This window comes from Pogoniulus pusillus, chromosome 7, assembly GCF_015220805.1.
Source record: "Pogoniulus pusillus isolate bPogPus1 chromosome 7, bPogPus1.pri, whole genome shotgun sequence".
NCBI lineage: Eukaryota > Metazoa > Chordata > Aves > Piciformes > Lybiidae > Pogoniulus > Pogoniulus pusillus.
Window position 1 is genome coordinate 18,254,465 of NC_087270.1, and position 10,112 is coordinate 18,264,576.

Here is a 10,112-nt window from a genome sequence, read left to right on the forward strand (position 1 = left end):
TGGGCTGCATCAGGAACAGTGTGGCCAGTAGGATGAGGGAGGTTATTCTTCCCCTGTACTCAGCACTGGTCAGGCCACACCTTTAGTACTGTGTCCAGTTCTGGGCTCCTCAATTCAAGAGAGATGTTGAGGTGCTGGAACATATCCAGAGAATGGCAACAAAGCTGGTGAAAGGCCTGGAACACAAACCCTATGAGGAGAGGCTGAGGGAGCTGGGGTTGTTTAGCCTGGAGGAGGCACAGGGGTGACCTCATTGCTGTCTACAACTACCTGAAGGGAGGCTGTAACCAGGTGGGGTTGGTCTCTTCTCCCAGGCAACCAGCAACAGAACAAGGGGACACAGTCTCAAGTTGTGCCGGGGGAGGTCTAGGCTGGATATTAGAAGGAAGCTCTTCACAGAGAGAGTGATTTCCCATTGGAATGGGCTGCCCAGGGAGGTGGTGGAGTCACTGTCCCTGCAGGTGTTCAAGATAAGCCTGGATGAGGCACTTAGTGCCATGGTCTAGTTGACTGGCTAGGGCTGGGTGCTAGGTTGGAGTGGATGATCTTGGAGGTCTCTTCCAACCTGGTTGATTCTATGACTATGAAAACAGGAATGTGCCTGAGTCTAGGGATGCTGGAGGAGGGTGAGCTCTGATGCCGTGAGACTGCAGCAGAAGGCCCTGAGAGCTCATCCTGGGCAGGAACACCACCACATCCACTCACTTCTAAAGAAAATAAACACAACTGCAATCACCCATGAATGCATGCATTTTTTTTTTCATGGTATAAAGGCCCTTTGTGTAAATCTTTAATTTAAACCGGTGAAATTGGAGCAACATAAAATTAATTTCTCTGGGTCCTATTCTGTAAGCATCAATTATAATGTCTAATCTACATGAAGTGCTGCTAAGTTTAGTAACCAGCTCTTTATTATGCAGCACCCAAAAGCATTCAAATACATTCACATTAAGATGTAAGATCATACAAATGTTAATTGTAGAATTATCCAAATGTTAACAGTTGTTTTTTGCCTCCTAAGGCTATAAACAGCTATTTTGATTAGGTTGCCATGTTCCACTAAAATACATTTTCAAAGAGAAATTTCTCAATTGGAGCTTTGCTTGACAGCAGGCACAAAACAATGTGCTAACAGAAAGTAGAGAAAACATAGAGGACTAGCCTTTACTTACAACAATGACACTGGAATTCAAGATTTGATACTTGCTGAAAAAAAAATCACTGTTGGTAGAGGAAGGAGGAATGCACTGCTATGAACATGTAAATCATTTATGCTCTCAATTAAAAATTTACTCAACACCTACAGGTTTTGAATGAGATACGGTTGGGGAAAAAAACAAGCCTGAAAACTACTGCTGCCTCTTCCAAGGTCAAATATCCTGCCATTTAAAGGAATACTCAATTTGTTCTATATTTGACATTTTATGGTCTCTTAATCATTTTTGGAATACAATTCTGTATTCTTTTCCCTTCCTTTTCATTTTGCTCAGGAAGTCCAATGACTTTCTTTTTTGTATAGCAGATCGTGTAGCTTTTGCTTTGTGTTACACTTTTGCCACCTTTTATCTTTTTCTGCATCTTCTCTTTCATTCTCATCATTACTGTTTCTTCTGTGCCCTTCCAGTCTTCTGCTTGCACTGTTAATCTTTCCATAACAGTTGTCTTAGCTGTCATAGCTCACTTGTTAGCCTCTCTCCTTCTCCACTTCAATTTGGGTTCTGACTTTATTTTCTCATTTAGATGCCTCAAATAGACCACTCAAATAAGCAAATAGGAAAACAAACACCAGACAGAAAATATGGCAAATAATTAGGACAACAGACCATTCTAGTTATGGAGAACATTAGTATTCAAATTTTCCAGAGGTTGAACAGAAAGGCAATCGGACTGGAAACTAAGAACCACTTACTGACTTTTCCCACCACTAATTATTAGGTTAACTTGTTAGGTTATCTAGTTGCTATAAGGAAGAGGTCTTTTAATTATCTTTTTCTCCACTTTCTCTCATTTTCTGGAAAACCTCATTGGGTACAAAGGTGGAGGATATCCATTTGTCCCCATGAGTACTGAGTGCAAGGACCTGCAGCAGACAGAGCCTTCTCTTGCACCTATGAGCAGAAGGCACATAGTGTTGGCAACAGCTGGATAGCATATAGAGCATAAGTTCTTCAACTTAACCACTTCAATTAATGGTGATAAGGATCATATTTGAGGTACTAGACATAACAAGTATTATCAGTATGAAAAATACCATGCCATTCTAGTTAAGGTAATATTAAGACACATCTCATAAGAAATATCAAAGTTGTGTTTTACTTCTAAAAATGCTGCTTCTCAGACATCAATATGATATGGATATTCTTGTGATTTTATCTAACAAACAGCAGCACTGAGAAGCAATCCACCCCACAGGTGCTGCTTCTGATCTGCTGCTTAGGACTTTGTCCACCGTTTCCAATGGTGGCAGGACTCACTGTGCAGATTCCCTGCACAGTGCAAATGGGAGTGTGAGAAGGGGATAGGACTATGAAAAAACACAAAGTATTTTTTGAGATCAAAGCACAGTCTACAAATCTATTTTTCACTCTGATTTCTTTTTCTGTAAATAGAATTAGGCAACATCCATGACTTGTATCAAGAAATGAGTAATGTAGTATCTAAACTCCTGTCAGATTTTTTATTCCTTTCATGTTCACACCTTTTTAGTCTAATCACTTATTTAAAGCAGTTTTGATTTTGTATACACGTAGAGGTGGCACATATTGTAATCCATAATGTAGCACCTGGGCTGGGTTTATGGCATATTCCACGGGATGTTAGGAATTTTGTGTCATCTCTTCTTTTTCTTGATGATTTGACCAGTAATATTTTTAATAGCTCATGGCTGGAAGGCTGCTTCTGTATCTTCCTTTGTACCCTAAATTTGAGACTCTACTCCTTGCTTACAAACCAGAAGGCAGGAGAAAAAGGATGATACAAGAAACCATTGTGCAAAGAACATTAGGATGAAGTAATGGTTGTAAGGATATGGATTGTACCTTGGCATAACCACAAGTCTTATTAATCATATGGGAATCATCTACCTTTTGTAGTGGTGAATTATCCCTGAATGAATTGGGCTGTCATGTATTAAACTCGTGCTGTAACCTAAAAAATTTAAAATTAAATAACTAAATTACACTCACATCACTGCAACAGCTGAATTGCAAGCAAACAAACAAGAATTAAAAAAAAAAAAACCAGACTCCAAAGCTTTCCAGATGGCTAGTTCCCACTGATGTACAGTCTTTTCTCTGGAGCTTCAAAACATGTTTAAATTATGAAATTTGGTATGACTACAAGAACTTGGCAAGGACTCATTAAGGTTTTAGTTGAAGGAGTGATAGTACAGAGTTAGAGAACTGGAGATGAGCAATCATGGAGTTTCAGGGCTGCACTCCTACTGCTTCCTTGGGCTAAATCCATCCTTAGCAGAGCTGGTAAAACTGGTGAAATTGCATCAGTAATTTGATTGATTTCTTTTGATCAAAACTTCTTGTGTAGCATCTCCTGCATTTTGTCTCCAGCCTCTGCTGAGGCCAGATGACTTGGTACATGTTTTCTCTGCTCCTGGCAGTGCTTGGATAAGTGAGGCAGCAAGAGAGTACCTGGGTTTCCTGATGCAAATAGTTTTGTGCTGCTGGGGCAAACTTACTGCTTCACAGGCAGAGCCCTTTCCTTTACTGCGCCAGCAGAACAGGGGGGAAGGCTTGTGGTGGGTGAACTGGAATGGGAGGTGGCTGTACTAACAGGTAGTGGGAAGGAGGAGTGGAAGATGACAAAAGGGGAACCACACAAACAGTACTTTTTACTATTTATTTGGAATATATTCTTAAGTGGGCCATGCCGAGTTTTCAGTTCAGACAGTGTCTCACACCCTCTATTCAACCGGGGGTTAAGCTGGCAAGCAGGAAAAGGTCTTGTACCACAAGAGAAGGTGACGCATGTCCCACTGGGGCAGTGGTGGCAGACGAAGATTTGATATGTGCCTCTAATAGCAGATTTGTACTTGAGAGAAGTGGGAACCTTCCTTTGTGTTATTTCCATGAGAACCTTCCTTTGTGTTATTTCCATGATTCTATGATTTGCATCTCAGCTCTTCCCAGCTCCAATCACAAAGGCCTTTTTCCAGCTCCTTCAAGCCCATCCACTGTCAGCTCTTTAGGGCCAGGGTATAAAACCCTGTTACACTGTCTGAGGAGAATGCCAAAGCCTTCCTATTGCACTGAGTGATCAAGGCTGCTAGTAAGACACTATCTTTTTTTTATTCTGATGCACCTTGTTATACAGCTGATGGTTGAAAGAACTTTTCTTCATTGATCTGATGACAGAGACTGCTCCCTACTCTGCTGCAAGGTCATGGGTCAGGTCGGTTACTGATGCCTCAAGATATGGGGTTAAGGGAGTATTAACACAGAGGAGGAAGGGGAAAAAAAAGCCCCACCCCAACCACTGGTGACCTTATAGTAAAAATGTTAGCCCTGGAGTAGAGGAAGAACATTAGACTGTTCTGTGGTGCTGCAGTGAGCCAACCTTTGCTTAACACCAGACAATAGACAAATCACTCTGAATTATTCATCTATAGCTTAATTATTCAAAAAGAGGATGTGGCAACTATTCATGTTAATGAGCTGGATAAGTGCAGTTCCCTTACACCAACCCAGTGCACTGCAGGTTACCCACTAGCTGTCCATATGATGTTAATGTTAAAGGGATGCCTCTAAAAGGACCTCCTGTAATCCCCACTTCATTGGTCTCTAGGGAATGACCCTGCCATGGGTGTTTGCACAGATGTCACATTCTTGCTGAGTAACATACCCTGCAGAATGCACATAAGCATTCAAGTGACCAACCTGTTCTGTACCTACTACCAAAGTGGTTTGCTGTCTGCTCTTCATATTTATTGCCAAAAACCAGTTCCTCTGGGGTGCAGTCAGCTGCTATCTTATGCATTTGTGGACCCCTGCCATGTGTCACTGCCAGGATATGAACTAAAAACAAATGCTAAAAGAAAGGTGAAGAGATAAATAACAGCATAGCAGGAGAACATGCACTTAAGTCCATGCAGTGGACATGGTGTGACTCCTTTCTAATAACTCACTGCCTGTCAAATCACTATCATGTGTAATAACCTGCAGATGGCTCAGCAGTAGGTGGCATTAATATACTTGGGCCCCTCTGGCATGCAAGTGCTCTGCACTGTCCTTACCACCCTCTTTTTTTCACTAGCAGCCAGCCTTGTGCCCTTCTGCTGACTGCCAGGTGAAGTGAGCAACACACATTCACTGTTACACAAAACACATTTGGCTGGCTCTCAGGGAGCTAGTACACTTCCCTCGGGTGGGGGAGGAGACACAGGTGAGTTTGCCTGATGTCACTGACTTTTTGCAGTGGTACCAGAGGAGAGAAGTGACAAGCAGCAGCAGAACTGATATATCATGAAGATTCAGACAGTTTGCTGATATGACATTTTTGTTTAGTCACTATGCTACACAAAAGCAGTCTGATTACACAGAACACCACTTTCAACAGACTCCTCTGATGTCACAGTATGGAAAGCACTGCCCTGCACCAGGATGTGTATTGAACAAATGCATATACAGACTCAGATGGAATCTCAATGCATACTGCACTTTAGAAAGATCAGTGACATCATGCAACAATTTTCCAGGTATGTTTAGAAAAAGGAAATTATTTAAGTGCTGGAAAAGGAAAATAGGAAAGTATGTCTGTAGAATGAGTATACAGGGTAATGCTATTTGCCAAGTTACTTTTTCTGGAAGACCTAAAGAGAAATAGAGAAGCAGATTCAGAAAATGTTTACACAGAACTGAAAAGAACCTTCAACTGCAAGCATTGTGTCATATAATCCATGATAAAAACATAAAACCTGTAAACTGAAGAGTCTCTAAACTTCACTGTTTACATTTAAGGACTACTTCCAAAAGATGCTAATAATGTTAGAGAGCCTCTTTGGATTTCCAAATTAAATTTATTCATGGTGAATTTACCTTCAGGATTATAACCCAATCGCAAGTGTTGTGTGATACTAGGAAAATGGGTGTGGAATAACATCTTAGAGGACTGAAAATGAAGGGCAGTCAACTGCTAAGCTTAAAGTCACACAGTAAGATGCAAGGGTTGGACCGCTTTATCTTGTCTTAAGGATTGAAGTCTTTCTTTAGACTGAAAAATCCTAGGATGAAAAATCCTTGCATTTTGCACTAATTAAAGCAGAGTGCTTCCAAATGAGCACGGACTTGTTACAGTTGATTAAGAAGCCTTCCTTTATGACTTCCAATGAGCAGTTTTTACATAATCTGCTTGTCTTTCAATATATCATTTACAATACTGAATATCGTGGTTTCAGCTGCAGTTGTATTGATACTCTTGCAAGCAATGCCAAACCCCTCCAGCTTATGTGAACACTTAGGCAAAAGTCAACTCGATTTGCACCTCTGCAGAGATATAGTAAGCTGAGAGGGGGGAGCACAAGCAGGTTGGAGAGCTCAGCAGGAAATATTAGCCTCATTAGCAATGCATAAATACAGGAAGGGAAGATAGGAGGTGAAATGCACTCTGTTATACCTGTTTGGGGCCAGTGGGGCTTTGCTCTTCTTGAGATGGTAATGAAAAATGATCCTCAAAAGTGAGAAATGAGCCCCAGGGCTACCTTGGGTTGCTGCCCCTAGCACATAGTAAAGTTCAACAGCAACAAATCTTGCTCCATTCAGGTATGAGGGGATGGGAATGCTGATGAAGGACAAAGCTCCTACTCTCACACACATAAAAACTGACTGTGTCAGTGTCCAAAAGGTTTAATTGGTGATATTTTAGATGCTGATGACTTCCTCTCTGGAGATATTCAAGAACTGTCTGTATGTGTTCCAGTGTGATCTGCTCTAGGTGATCCTGCTCTGGCAGGGGGACTGGATCAGATGATCTTTTGCGGTCTCTTCCAGCCCCTGACATTCTATGACTTTTTTTTCTTTTGAAGGTGGAGCCACTGGTACCTTAAAACATTCAAAAATTATTGTTCAATGCTAAATGTAATTTCTTGTCATTGAACAAGGCAAAGAAACTCAGTCCCTTCCTTCTAATGTCCAAACGGAAAAACACAATCTTATTAGCACCATTATGCTGAAAGCTCTGTTTTCCTCCCTGCTGCATTATCCAGCTTCTGGCGGGACTCTTCTTCAGCCCCACGCTTCTGTCCTACTGCGTTCAGAAGACCTGAAACACAAGCCTGAAGAAAAACACATCCCAGTACAATGAGGAGACTATTTAGTATCCCAAAGAGATCTGCTATCACACTATTGAGTAGTAATTTTCTGTCTTTTTAATATGAAACATCTCAAAAATAATGCCTGTCATAAATACTATATTTTAGGCAGAGGAGAAACATTGCCTTTGTTCTCATTCATTCCTATTATGTGCATCTTTGTGTGTTTGTAGCTTCCTGAAAAGCTGAGGAAGAAACTAACAATCTTTCTGAAAAATTACCAGAAGTAATTTTCTCTTATAATAAATCAAGTCTATGATACTGGAAGAAATTTTGCTTACAAAGAGAGCTCATGCTTAAAAAGGTAACCTCAGTTTCACTGAATACAAGCATTTGATGGGACATGGATCCCCTATATAAAGATATCACAGCTGATAGTAATGTTTTGGACCATGAACAGTCTGGAACAGGACAGCATTTACAGGTGTGGAAATGACCTTGTGAAAAAAACCTGCAAAAAAGGAAAGCTTCAAGAAGAAAATATCTTCCATTTAACTGTGTCCTGTATAACCAGAATATCTGTGTAGCTAAGCTTTCTGCAAGGGAGTTCTGGTAGATACCTCCACAGTTAAAACTGCCAAGATAAGAAGCAGCTACAAATTGGAGGCTCTCTGATTCACTCCTAACTCATTCCTAACTGTCCAAGGCACAATGACTGCTGATGTCTGGAGGAAATCAGTGGAGAAACAATGATGAAAGCATGAATGGCCTTACTTTCTACAACTAAACAACTTTGAATATGAAGTCCTCCTGATGTTAAAACCAACATTGCGAGCACCTCTAGCTATCTTGCAGAGCCATGGTGCTGACAACTGTTCCTTTGATAACTACTCTTCTTTCAATAAACAAATCAGGTCACAAAGCTGACACTGGAAAGGGAAAGACTGAAAAAACAAAGAGTGGATTTTTCTAAAGAAACTGTACTTAATTGATTCTGAGATGCCACTACTTCTTTGTATTTCATGCTGTTACCCAAAGATTTTGCTAAAACTGTTTTAAGAACTACAATAATAAAGAAAATAGGCCTGAATTTTTTTCTGCAACAAAACCACACAGGCAAAGCACATGGCTTCTTGTCATGTAGAAGGCATTTTTGAAGAGAAGGAGATAAGAAATTATGGGAAAAGCCAACCAGTCTTATGGACCAGAGTAGCAGCATCCATGCTTCTAAGCAGCGCAAGCTCTACAGGTCTGAACACAGACCACTCTGGGATTTCTAGGGAGAGTTCAGTACTCTTTGCTAGCAAGTAAGCCAGTGTGCCCAACTGGAATTAAGATATTTTTTGTTACTACTTTTATAATAATTTTCTTAACATACATGCAGCCTGATGAAAAGAAAATCAAAAACAACCAAACAAAAAACCTCTGAAAAACCATAGGAAAAAAAAAATCTCAAAACCCAAACCCAAATGGATTGAAAAAAACAGAGCACTTCATTTATATACCCACAAATGTGTCAGTTTCATTCATCTAGAAACAAACACTTCCAGAACTGCAAACAAAAATCTCTCCACTAGCCCCGTGTCTATTTCACATTCAAGCCAATGCCCTCCATTTTTAATAGCTGTAATTGCTGTGCCTACATCCTTTGTGTTAACTCGATCCCTTTAGCCTTGCCAGTGATACTGGCCTTCATCCAGCTCATGTGCTTCTCATGCAGATTCCTTCGTAATTTCCTCCCCACACCTCCTTTTGCATGATAAATCCACCCTGAGCCTGAATTTCTAAAGACCTACCTCTACCTCCATACCCACAAGGAATTTCTAGTGGAACAGACAGGCAAATATGAACATCTACATAAAATAACACTTGCCTCAATTGCAGGCACCTTTAAGTCTGCTGTGTTGACAGGCTGTCCATGAAATCATGCACCATTGTTGCTGTTGTTCTCAGTTACCCCTCTGCCTACTTCTCCGTGGCAGCTCCAGGAGCACTGTGTCAGCTCTTGAAGGCGGAGTAATTCTTGTCGCACCCTGGTACAACACCTGGAGCCAGAAGAGAGCTTCATTCCAAGCAGGACTTCTACAGTTTATGGTATAAGTAACAGAGAATGCTTTGGCCACTACCAGGATGAGTAGTTTGTGGAAATGCAACACCTTATTATGACTGTCTAGGAGAACGACTTTGATTTTCCTCCACTGCTTCCTCAGCTCACCCTAGACAACTTCTTCAGATGTAGTTTGCTGTGTATCTACTTGTCAGTGCAGTCAACAGCTTTTGGTTCCTGTGTCACTTCAAGGTGGTCAGGCTTTAGGCCTCAGTTGACCAAACTCAGCAGTTCACTAACTGACTCCAAGAGGACTGTAAGAGAAAAGCGACATGCTTTGGCTATAAAACTCAGCCCTGTTTGGTTTTGTGGGTGTTTTATATGTTTGGGGTTTTTTGGTAACACGGAGGAAAACACTTCTTGTAAAATCATAAGGGGAGAGAGAAAATTGAGGCTAAGCAGGTCACGACAACAAATGGAGAAGCACAGAGAAGGCACAGGATGCTACATGGGCAGTCCATGACAGTGGTTTGCAGTCAGCCAGGAGCTGTGACAGGGCTGGCCAGAGGATATTCACAGAGGGAATCCCATGCTTCTGTCTGTCTGTGCTCTTCGCTTATCTTGTTTGCCCTGCACTGAGCCTCCTCCTCTACAGCTCACTTCAAATAAACCTCAAGGAGTCCGGCCGTAATACTGACATAAAAATTGTGAGAGCTTGGGACCCCTCCAGCGACTCTCAAACACCCCTTTTCCTCTTCGGCTCTGTTTCTGCGTTGAAGACAGCAGGCCAGGCACGGGCACACA

General features: G+C 41.3%; 1 long non-coding RNA gene across 1 annotated transcript in view; it reads left to right on the forward strand.

Annotated features, from left to right (window-relative positions):
- LOC135176774 (uncharacterized) overlaps positions 1–7,781 on the forward strand; it is a 28,875-nt gene extending 21,094 nt beyond the window's left edge. The window contains exon 3 of the long non-coding RNA XR_010302820.1: positions 7,495–7,781. This is a non-coding gene — a long non-coding RNA (uncharacterized LOC135176774). The remainder of the gene's footprint in view (positions 1–7,494) is intronic.
- Positions 7,782–10,112: the final 2,331 nt, after the last annotated feature.